Below are 12,983 nucleotides of genomic sequence, written 5' to 3' on the forward strand. Positions count from 1 at the left end.
GCCAGGAATGAGAAATTCATCAACTGAAAAGTGGCATTTGCAACCTAAACGTAATCTTTTGCTTTTAAGAGCGAGAATTTTTTGATTAATCCTTTTTGCTTCATTTTTCTCCTTTTTGCTTTGTATTGTCCCTCCAGCCTTTATTTATTTATTTATTTTTTTTTTTTTTTTTGGTCACAAAATCTGTGCAGCTTTTATATAGCTGATGTGAAGTTTGAAGGCATGAACAGGAGATACTGAGCTGGCCTCATCTGAGTACCAGCTTTCACTTCTGGTGAACACTCAAAACTTGTATTTTGCATAAGACGAAACACAACTATATTAGGGGATCTGACCTTGTTACTTGTGGACCAAGGTGTGGATCAGATTTTGTCCTAGACTGGGAGGCTATTTTAGATGTCCACAGAGTACTGAGGTTGCAGAGTACTGCTTCAACCCTCCAGGAAGGCTTTGGTAAACACATTATAAACTCTCTGTACCAAAATAATCTCATTGTACCAGAGTACTGGGTGGCATTTTAGCATTGTCATTGGGCTTTGTTTATCACTAGTTTGTTGTTTGTGTTTTTTGTTTTATTTTTTTTTTTTTTTAACCCACTGTCAGGTTGCCAGTTTTACAGTGGTTTAGATCACACATCACATGCCATTTTTGGTGTTCTCCAAACCCAAAATTCCCCCCCCCCCTTTTTTTTTTTCCTCCTCCCAAACCCACCACCCTTCCTGTACCTGAGCACACGTGGGAAGCTTACTGGAGAACAGAGTGATAAATTTGGAGAAGTCTCCAGCCCGTTAATTGATGTTTGATTCACATTTTGGTTATACAGACAAGTTTTATTATCAAAGTTGTGCTTTTTAATCCTTTGTTACAAAGACCAAGAAACCATGAGCTGTAGTTAAACCTGAAGTCTACTGACCAGGAGGGAAGGAGAGGTCTCTTGAAGCCATTGGTTTTCTTTAAGAAAGCAAAGTTAGTTGGAGTCATCATCTGGATTTTATTGGATTTATTTCTTTCACTTCATTAATTTTTAAAGTCCCGTTGCAAAGAAATATAGATCCTCTTTGGAATTGCATAAGTATTGGGATGAATATTTAACACATGATTCCCAGAGAGATGGGTTTTTGAAACACACAATGTTGTAGCTATTACAAATTAATGAATGTTCTCTTAAATATTTCTGTTTTATATCTCTGCTTCCTTAAAGCCTTGCCAGTATAGAGGAAAAGAAAGCTTAATAAAAATAAGCAAATTGCTTTTCAGTTTGCTAGAAGTCATTGATTCCTGATTTTTTTGAATGGCTATTCCAGCAGTGCTGGGAAACCAGTGCATGGATCTCATGGGCTTCTGAATTGGGTCCTGTGGTCTGAATTGAATCTTGTGTGAGTTGTAGTCCTGCTGAACTCACCAGAACTTTATGGATTCCCACTAGTTTATGATGTAGTGTTTTTCCCCAAAATGGGTGCTTAGTTTTTTTATAAACTGAGGCATTCGGTCTGTAAGCGGAGCATCTTCACCGCAGGCTTAATCCGAGTTGTGGGGTTTGGTACAAACCCCACCTGTCCTCTGGGCAGGCAGGGACACGGTCCCCAAAACCGTGGGGACAAGTGGTGAAATGTGAAAGCTACCCTCCAGCCAAACGATGGGTAATAACATCTAACCCGATCGTGGCTGTTGGTTTTGGGGTGTATAAGCTGGGTCCTGTATCAAAGCATCTTGCAGCAGCAACGGCTATTGCTGGTTGCTGGCAGGGAGCCTGGGGCTAGATCACAGCAGCAACGTGGTAATAAAAGATGGGGGGAGGCAAGACAAGAAAGAGGAGGACATGGATATGTTTGACTTGTAACCTGGTAGGTATCAGCTTTCTCCAGTTTGGAAAATAATTGACTCTTCCCATCTAGAATTAATTGGAGAATAATCCTGACTTTGCTGAATATTCACCCGATAGCAGGTAGAAGGGGAGAACGGACAACAGAAAGCAGGACTGCTCAGGGAGTTCCACAGGTGACTGAAGGTCCCATACAGGACCCTGGCCATTGCACCAATAATAAACCCACATTTCACAAATTTTATCTCACTGCTTTAGTCCTGCTTAAGATCTTCCATGTAGCGATCATCTCGGTAGTTCAAATTATATTTCTGCTAAAAAAAAAAAAAAAAAGAAATAATCGTGCTACATGCCACAGAAATATTTGAATCAAAGATAGTTATTTCACTTTTACACGTTTCGTTGTGCTTCAGGGCAGGTCAAAGCCAGGTCCAGAAGCCCACAGCCGCTGTACCACGCACCAGCAGCGCTGGATGCATCGTGATCAGCTGTACCACATGGAAAGTGTATGAAAGTTTTATTGCTGAAGAAGTAAGAGAGAGAAATATAGCGTTCAGCACACTCAGACTACGAATTTTAAAAGTTTCCATTGTTTACTTATCTAATTAAGAATCTATCTCCATATAGGCACACGAACGGCAGGTACAAATATATCTAGATGTCTATCTTTGTTCCACTGTACGTTTGCCTGCAGGTCTCTATAGATAGAAACATAAAACGGCGTGTATATCCTGCTGGCTTTTGAAACTTACAGAAAATTACCAACAGTTTCTTTTCTCTAGTTTGCTCAAATGCTTGTGGTTAGATATTCTGAAAGTATAGAATTAAAAAAAAAAAAAAAAGACAAAAAGATTTAGACCCTTTGAAAATGAGTTTCTTTGTTAAAAATGCCTTTTTTTCTTTTAATAAGCCAACACACTAATTTGATTCTCAGCCTCTGCGTATTTATTTAATAACATAAACTTGGGTAATATTGCTGATAAATAGTAATTCCGAGCTGGAGTCACGTACAGTGTGTGGTCCCTGATGGGTGGAATTGAAGAGTGATATGGTGGGATTTACAGAGCTGGGCTGGATCGTGTATTTGTTACCTGGAAAGTCTGGATATAATAAATGAAACTTTTGCTCAGAGCACACAGAGCCCTATTCCATCATATTAAGTGTCTCAAAATCCATCCTAAAAGGAGAAGTTGAAAAGGAAAATGTTAAATAAGATTAAGAAGACTACTCCTTGTAATTATTTTATTCAAATAAGAATCAAAACATTTTGTAGCAGCACTTAAACCTGAAGAGTTAAATAAAAAGGGAAAATTCCTTAATGAAATTGTATTGAATGAACACAATGAACTGAAATAATATTTAATAATTGAATGAATCTCACTTTATTGTCTCTTGGTTAAATTTGATTATCTTCCTGACTGTCCATTAATATTCAAAATCCACAAGGAGTATGAGCACACCTGGCCCTATTATTTGCTAAAACAAGACTGAATCAATGCGGACAGCACTCCGTATGTAGTGTCACATCAGTACTTGAAGACTCAAAGGAACAGTGGTCTGTAATGTGTTATTTTAAGCAGTTTCCCTTCGAAACTTATTAAAAAATTGGCCACAGTTTAGTATTCAGTTAAAACAAACCCTTCACTCATAAATTTACGATGCCGTAGTGCTGTGTATGAGCAAACAGTGTTCCCATGCTAAAAAATTTTTTTCACTGCTGTTTCATGTAACACTGAATTATTTTGGTTTTATTATTCAGTACTCTAGTTATGAATCTACTGGGTTTTCTTATTCTACATACTGTCAGGTTTTATCTTATGCACTTTTTAATTATGGAAGTCCATTTTTAATGACATTGGTATGAGCTACTACAAAGAAGTTAACGGCTTAAATCCTGATATCCTCAAATAAATGATTGGGCAATGATTTCAGTGACAGAAAGATTTCCCCAGCTTTCTCTTGTGATTTATAGCCCTGATTTAGGAAAGCTCTTAAGCACAGGTATTAAGTTAACCACCCTCTTAGGTCCCAGTGGTTTCAAGGGAATTTCAGTATCAGACCGCTGGGAACATATTGTTTATATTGCATTAGTGGCAGCTGCACCAGAACAACCAGTTAAAATCCAGCTGGCAAAATCCATCCTGTATGATGGGGAAATAAAACCGTCACTAAATTTACAAGAATTAATCTAGAAAATCATGAATTTATCTGAAAGACTTCTAGCTCAGAAATGAAGACAAACACAATTTCCACTATTTTAAGGGAATAATGATTTGCTGAGTTTCTGTTCCTCCAGCTGTGTGCTCTGAGGGGTTAAGACAGGCATCAGGTCTAAGGAACTTGCAGCTCTTTTTCTGCTTCAAATTTAAAGGTGACTACAAGTAGCTCGAGGAGGACTTTTGCACACTAAGTGAATTTATGTCTAGCCCAGATCTGAAATTTGAATTGTTACACAGCTGCAACTGGCTAGCCCTGTTGTAGGGAATTGCTCTTTTCCTCAGCTGAATGGTTTTAATTTTCAATTTACTTCCATGTGTATTACAGCATGCAAGCTGCAGGCTGGCTTTCTCTGAGCATTCACTGTAGTAGAAGAGGCTCACACGTGTCAGTTGGAAAGATAAAAAAGAAAAATCCATGAGAACAGGCAGAATCAAACAGTAATAGATCTGTACAACGTTGTCTCTGAGTCTCTGTAGCTGTGACCCGTTCCTGTGCTTGGGTCTGCAGCCTGTGAGGAGGTGAAACCCTCAGCTCTGAGGTGCCACGGGTTTTTGAGAGGAGCTCGCCAGCACTATCAGCTGTGGGTTTGAGGGCAGTTGAGTGCAGGTGGCCCTAAAATCGAGGGTTTTGAAGGTCTGACCCTGTGTGGTGCTGAGCGCTGTCCCACGTCAGCTGGGGAGCCCCATCATTGTGCAGGGCACAGCCCAGGAGAGCAGTTCAAATCTCCTGGCAGTGTCTTGGTGTGGTGGATCTGTGTTAATGGATCGAGGTGTTGATGTTCTCCAGGGAACACAGGAACTCCTGGAGGACTGTGTCCCCCTCACTGGGTGCATATGCACCAAAACTGGCTCTGGTTTCAGTGGAAGCTCTTTGTGTGGACTCAGTTTGAGCTATGAGAGAGATGATGGTGTGAATGTGGGATCCACAGTTTTGAGGAGAGTTTTGCCTCAATGAATGAGTCAAAGCAGCTCTAAGGGATTCACTTATTAAATTGTAACACGGAGCTATGAACTAGCCGTATTCCCTGATGTAACTTGGATTTAGCAGAGATCTGGGAGGCCATTTCTTAGTAGAGTTTTTGAAAAAGATGGTTTGCATTAGAGTGCAAGGAAAATAGAGGCTTAGTTTTGTGTATACAAAGGCACCATAATGCAACATTAGGGGTGGTTGAAAGGAGAAGACATTGCGAGCGTGTGAGAGCAGAGGGGGATGCTGGAGCTGGAGATCTGCTTGTGGCAAGGAAGGGACCGAGGGGGGCCTTTTGAGCTCCTCTCTTCACACCTTGGAGACCTGGGCTGGAGCCTGAGCTGCTGCTCCACTGACAGCTGAGCTCCTTGCAAAGTGTTTGGTCAACTCGTTAGACTTTATCCACAGGTATGAGTAAAGAGAATTTTGTAGGGGTTGATCTTTGAGGTGGGAGGAAGCAGAATGCCATTGGCTGGCAGGCCGTGTTGTGAGGCTTTCAGCTGCAATTTTGGTTGATTTCTTTGGTAGAGTCCTTTGGGAATTCTCTCCCAAACAGCACAATTCTTGCCAGCACCTCTTAGAGCCAGGCTGATTGCTGGGTCCTGTCCTGTCCTCTCGGCTCGTTGAGGCGTCTGCCCTGCAGCATTCCCACCCAAATCTATCTGCTTGCTTTCCTGCTGCAAAAGAGCCTGTACCACTCATGCAGAATCCCTCCTGGCTCTCCTTGACGCAGGTTTCTCTGCTGGGCTTTGCAGCTCGGAGGAGCAGGGGAGCAGGCATGCTGGCATCATCCCTGTGCTCCTGGCAGTGTCTGAAGCCATTTTCTCCAGCATCTAGTTTCCCTTGTAATCGTTTGGGTAGTTCTGTTAGTGAAAATCATAACGAAGGAAAGTTTTAATTTGAACAGTCAGACATGCACATACACAAAAAAAAGAAAAAGAAAAAAGAATTATCTGGAAAAAAAAAATCCCCCAAACTCCTTTCGCCTGCCACGCAGTGAGAAATGGAAATAAAGGTGGCCACTGCCTGTACTCGACAACGCTGCGACATGTGATATTTTCGGAGGTATCTTGGGAGCATCTACCACATTTTACAGCATGTGAGGCATATCATCTGGAGCCGTTTTTGATCTCCTGTAACCTGTTCACAAATGCATATATTTCATAACAGGCCCTGCGCCCCGATAAGGATCTCTGAGTTTCTTCTGCGCGGTATCTGCAAACAATTCAAAGCTGTTCCACACAAACAAATGTGAGAACCCCCTGACCACAGACTGCCTTTAGAGCAGACCAAGATTTGATGTTACTCATATCTTCCAGTACCTGTCAGAGTTCAAACAGGAAACCTGGTTTTTCCTCTCATGTCAACAACTTCTTTTTTCTCTTCTTTTTTTTTTTTTTTTTCTGAACAGGCGTTCGGCAGCCAGCTCGCACTCGAGCGGTGGAAGTCCTGTAGTTCTTCAGGACAAACAAGTACTTGCTCTGGTACGTCATTGCTGACATTAACAAGAGCTGAATATGTGGTTTTCAGTGATCCTGTGGGTGCTTCTATAGAAACGGACATATTGGCTTTGAACAATCACACAAAAAAGGGATTCATTCATACAGGATATAGGTAACGCGCAGCTAAGGGCTTGCCGCAAAAAGTGCTTTGCTTGGGAAAGGTCAGAAAAAAAAACGGGTACTCTTTCTCCCGCTATATTTTGTGCTTACATAGTAACACTTCTTATCACTTCACCTTCTTTGTCATTTATATGATATCCTGCTTGCCAGTGCCCCAGCAATGTCGCATGAAAAGTTTAAACAGAATAAATATTCATATTTACCAATGAGGAAGTTTCATCTGAGCATCTGCGCTATTAATCAATTAACATGTCCCCCAAAATGCATGAAGAAAGCCTCATGTCCAGGCCAGAGATTTGACTGTAACCACTTGTGTATGTTTTGGCACTGCTGAGAATAGAAATTAGGAATTATAGCTGACATAAATCCTCCTTAAGCAGTACTCATTACTTATCTTTCATAATGCTGATCAATAAATGTAGTCAAACTTGAAACTATCAGCACTTTCCAGTCAAGGGTTGGAAATGCTTTAGTAACGTTTAACTTCACCTCCCCATGTATGTGGGAAGTGGAAGTTTATAACAGAGAATAATTCTTGATGTGGACTAATGTTTGTGACAGAAAACACTGACTCTATCAAGGAACAGGCTAGTTCTGAGGATCATTTTTCCCCATTTGATTTATGCTTGACGACACAAAACTCATCTCAAATACAGCTGCCTTAAGAAAAGAACACACAGGCATTTCCATGACTTTCATCTTGCTTTGTATTTATGTCATTATAAAACATGCTTTTGTGGCATGCATAATCAAGGGGCAGAACATCTGGGAAAGTCTTCTTACAGTAAAATGTCCATAAAGTTAAATATGATAGTTGTCTTTTTTTTTTTTTTGAAAAACAACAAACAGCTGGATAATATTATGACTAGTAATAATACTCACTGTGAGCGATACATGCTGAAATGATGGTTATAAACTCACAAGATGCAGAGAGAGGTCATGGAGTTTCTTGGTCGTGAGCTGGGGCAGGACAAGTGTGTGATGGGGGTATCTCTGAGCCTTTTGAGTCACCCCCAAAATCATACAGGCCCTTCTGGTAATGTGTAGTTTGCTCTTGACTTCTACATTTCCAGTAGGGTTTTTTCCCAATGATTAAGTTATTTGATTCCATTGCTTTTTTTTTTTTTTTTTTTTTCCCCAGTAGCTGTTTCAGGAGCCAAGCACTTTATTTAAAATCTGACATATAAAGGCTTCCAGCAAATGGCACTGTTGGGGCTGGTGTTCAGCGTGTTCCCATTGCCCAGCTACAGACCTGAAAGTCCTTCACCTTTCAATCCCCCAACCCATCTCTGCCTTAAATGCTTGTAGACTGGTGGCAAGAAGAAAGGAATTATTTGCAGTTAGTAAAATAAATCTTTCCTTTCTAATTTCCTTTCTAACTCTTAACATTCCACGAATGTTCAGTAGGAAAAAAAAAAAATCCAGATATGAGCTACTTATAAGCCTGATTCAGAAAAGAAACACGTACGTAGGGTACATGGCTAAAGTCAAGTACGTGCTGTAACATCCTGCTGAATAAATAAGTGCCTGTGGTCCAAATCAGCAGCTTGTACCAAAAAAAGAGTATTAAAGCATTTACAAGCTCTTAATTATTTGCCTCCTGCTTTACAACATATCTGTCCCCTTGGTTGATGCTACGTTATCCGTAGGGTCTTCACCTACTGGCTGTGATTCCCTGGGGGCTGAGCCTGACTGAGGGTGCTGGTGCATGAACATGGGCTGTGCAGAGGTGGCTGGCTGGGCTTCCCTCGCTGCAGGGTGACAGGAGATGGGCTGACGCTGGCAGTCAGCTGGCATCATCCAGGTGCTGATGACATGGATCAGCTCTGGGTGCTCCCGTTTCCCAAAGGCAGCTCAATGCTCCATGCGCACCACCACGTTCAGAGGTATCTTCATGGAAGTGCCGCTGACCCCTGCTTAGTCAGGGGGGTGATGAGCTGCAGTTAGGTAAATATAAGTAATTAGAGTCAACTACTGTTTTAGGGCAAACTGAACTTTACCCAGTAATTGCAGGTATTACCGGTATGCATACGGTGGGATGTATTTTTGTGGTTGTGAAAGCTTACAAGCAATTCAATGAGAATCTTCCCACTAGCCTGTATGTTTGGCACAAAACAGATAATTTTGTTGCTTTTTGATGGGTTCTGTTACAAATATGAGAACTGATCACCCCGTAATATTTAGAAAACAAATGGGTTCACCCAGCTGGATAGTAGCACTCGTGTTAGAAGAGCATATGCTCGTGTAACCCAGCATCCACAGCAGTTGTGATGAACGTAGGCATTTGGGTTTATGGAGGGTTTTAAAATGATTGAACAGGCCCATGGAGAATGTAACATCGTGCCCTAAAGAGTGGTGCAGTTTGCTGGTCCCAGTGATGTGCAGTGGGTGAGTGACCAAATTCGGCTCCCACCAGCATGGCCAAGCACTGGGAATCCAGTTGTTAGAAAACCTCACTGTTTGTAACTACACTTCAGGCTTTTACCAGGGTCAATGCATATTTAAGTTGCCAGGGCCCAGCCTAACAGCCTGCCTGGGTGGTGGTCTTACTGGTGAGTCCTGGGAGGTCTGGCACTGGTGGTCACCTCGGCTACGCTTCCCGTTAGCACAGCCAGAGCCACGGTGGGGGCGTTTGTCAGAGAAGGAGCTAACCTGGTGCCACAGACTTTATATTGGCTGTTAAATGGCAATTCTTTTGGTCTCTAGGCTGGATTTTATCTATTTGAAATGAAAACTCTATGCCAATATCCTTTTGTTTAGCTACCTGTAGTATTTTACAGTACAGAAGGCAGAGAGACCAGCTGCTTGAATGAAGTCAGATGTTTTCCAGATTCTGCTCACGATCGAGGGTTGAGAGCCTTTGCTTGGTATCTCAGACTCCACGGGGTAACAAAAGGTGAATTGCTGGGGACCCCTAAGCCCTTGAGGAAGCTCGGAGAGGCACCCAAGCTGGTGCCCGCGTGGCAGCCCTCAGGAGGGAGCGCTGTTAAACTCTTCCATGGCTTCCACCTACGGTGATACTGGCACTATCTGCACCCTCACGTGCTCGTGTTTTTTATTTTGCCAGGGTGGCAGACCCTGGGTTTTGCAGCAGCGTGGGGTACACACACTTGAAACAGCGCAGGGAAGTACTTGCCTCTGCCCTGGTAACTGCCTCATTTCCACGGGCTCAACAGGGCAGAGACACGGGAGGAATCACAGCCTGCCCTGTGCTGGGATGTGCTTTTGGGGGGCTGCAGAGCTGCTGCATGCCTTCAAGGCCATAACTTTGGTCAAAGATGTCTGGATGGCATGTGGCGGGGGAGAACACGGTCCTGCCTTCCTTTTCTGCTCCCACATGTTCATCTGTGCAGCTCCAGCCACACCTGCACAGGCTGTCTGCAACGTGCAAGGATTTCACTGGGAAAAAAAATAAAAACCCAAACAAAAAAGGAGCATCCTTTGCTTCTGTGCTGAATCTTATTTTGGCTAATATCAGCCACAGCAGTCACACGCCGCAGGATCATCACTCAGGCCACTGGCGGTCTGCTGAAAAACAAAGGGTTCCTTAATAGTCAAGATAGGAAGATAAGACACTGCTGTGCTATTTAAAGCAGAGTATTTATGCCTGAATAAAGTTACTTCAATTTTGGAGCAGGGTGTTTGCCTGGAAAGCTGGTATTTACATTCCACCCCAGGGACTGAAGCGCCTTTGCACGCTTTCATGTATCTCCTTTCTTCAAAGTCATATGCCTTACCTACAGCTTCGTTCCTGCCTGCAATTACAACGTACAGCTCCCATCCATCGTTTTGTAGCTTTTTTTTTTTTTTTTTTTTTTTGATAAACAGCGGTGGCATGCACGGAGGCATACACAAGCTAAGTCTGTACCTCATTACCCCACTCAAACAAAATGCTGTGTGCTTCGGGACAGCCCTGTGAGTTAGGAAAATGGTGTGTTTTACAGATGGGGAGTCGAGACAAAAGAGGGGGTGAGTGCCTTGCCCGGGATCCCACGGGATGTTGGCATCAAGGACTTGTATTTCTGTCTAGTGCCCTAACCACTGAACCGTCCTGTCTCCTGCTTTCGGGCGAGAGAGTCTGAAAACACCATTGATTAGAAAGTGCTGGTGAAGAAAGGTAGGACTGACTAGACTGTGCTGGGAGACATGCAAAAATAAACAGAAGACAATAAACAGCACGATGTAAATTAGCTTTGTAAAACTTCTTTCTGCTTTAATAATCTAAAATGCTATTTAGAGCACATGGGCAAGGAGACGTCTATTTTTTTTTTTTTTTAAAAATGAGATATGATTTTAACCAGATAAAATCCCTTTAATTAGTCTGAAATTTTTGCTTATGTTTTATAACAACATATTTCCATGTGCGTGCCAGAGAGTCGGGGAAACATGGAAATCATTGACAGGTTGCAGCATTCGCTGCTGGGATACAGCAGATTATTTCAGTGAAACCTAGATAAATTCTCTGCTTGTAGAAAACATTTGTTTGGTGGTCCCTTTCCTTTGCTTTGTCATCTTTCACTGCACATCTGGTTTGGGATGGAATAAATGAGCCCACGCTTGAGAATCATGTTGTTTATATGATGCAATATTTAAATAACTTGTTTCATAAGTCTGGAAAAGTAATTGTCATCTTGGTGGCACGGGTTACAATAACAAAGCCCTCTTGCTGTCATGGCTGAGCTTGGGCCACTGTGGAAAGTCGTTTTCTCCAAAACAGAGGTGTGTTTGCACCCAGGTGAGCTGATGTGGGGACAAGGCTTCTCCCGTGGCTGCTCAGCACCAAGGTGGGTATTCTGGGGTCTACCACGATGCAGGTGATGGGGATTATTAGTTGGAATAAAAATTGCAAACCCTCTTCGTTCATGCACGTCCCTGGTTGATGCACACAAAGGGGTGATGGGAAGACACTGGGCCCCCCCCCCCAAAGGTGTGAGGCAAGGGAGCAGCTCTGCCCATGGTGTGGAGCCGGGTTCAGGGCGAGTGCGTACTGGGGAAGGGAACAATCTTGCATATTTTCCATTTAACTAACCACAGGCAGTTTGTTTTTAAGCACTTTGGTTATTGTGCTGCGGTAGGATCAGGCTGTACCTCCCATCACCGCTTCCCCGTCTGACACCCCAACGTGCCGCGGGGCTCCGGGGCTGAGAGCTCAGCCCAGGCCGGGGAACCATCTTGTGCCCAGCTTGGTGTGGGGCCGGGTTGAGGAGCTGCATATGCTGAGAGCACTTAACTTGCTCTTCCTGCAACCCTGCCTTTAATCTTGAAAGACTGAAGGTATTTTCCCCAAAACTCTGGTTGCCTCCAGGAGGCATCTGCTTGGCCCCAAGCTTGGCTGCTCCTCCTGGGGACACCAGATCCTTTCCACCCCAGCTTCTCGGAGAAGGGCGATACACCCTTGACCCCGAGCGCTGATCACCCAAATGGAAACTGGCACGACATTTTCCCATCAGGTTTTAAAGGTTTAAAACCTTTACAGGTTCAAACCCATCGAGTTTTAAAGCCGCTGTGAGGTTTGTGGTGACAGCTGGCAAGCTCAGGTGTCACCTCCAGCCATCAGACCCTTTGTGGAGGTCTGCGAGCTGCAGCAGCAGCGCAGAGAGAACAGGAGGGTGATTTGGAGAACCCTGCCCAGGAAACCACAGTTTGGGATGCGCGGCCCTCACCCTGCCTCCCGGCTCCCAGCCTGATGGCCCCACAGTGTGCCCCTGGCTGGCACCACACAGGGAGCACAAAAGAAATATAATAGCAGAGAAACCCCCCACTCCCCACGCCGAGGCCCCGTGATGGGAACACAAAGAAATTTTCTTTTCTTTCCGAACTTCTTTGCTGCCTTTGTTTCCAAGGTGAGAGTGGGTGGTTGTGTATGCGAGCAGACTTTTGGCCCCCAGTTTTCCCCAAAATGCTTGTACAGCTGGGAAAAAGCCAGAGCACCACTTTGAGAAGGGATAGTTTTAATAGGCACATTCTAACATGGCATTTTTTCCATAACCGTGCCGTCCACAGCCGGGTTCATGGTTCCCCCAGAGGAAGCGTTGGCAGCTGAGGACACCCTCCACCGTCGGAGACCCCCCCATGTCAGATGTCCTCTTGGTGGCTGCTCCCTTGGGAGAGCTCTGGGCCTCCCCGTTAAACAACAGGGAGGGCATCCCAGTGCTAAATGGGCCTTGGCAGCTTCTGCTCTCAGGGGTTATGTGGTCTTGGAAGAGGTGAAACCTTGATTTTCCAGTCACTTACTGGCCTGGGTGAGAAGAGCTGTGCAAATAAGTGCAATGTATAATAAAAGTGAAAACTGTCAGAATTGGGTATTTCACACTCACTGTAAAACCGAAACCTGATTTTTTTTTTTTTTTTTT

Source organism: Athene noctua, chromosome 12 (genome assembly GCF_965140245.1).
Source record: "Athene noctua chromosome 12, bAthNoc1.hap1.1, whole genome shotgun sequence".
Classification (NCBI taxonomy): domain Eukaryota; kingdom Metazoa; phylum Chordata; class Aves; order Strigiformes; family Strigidae; genus Athene; species Athene noctua.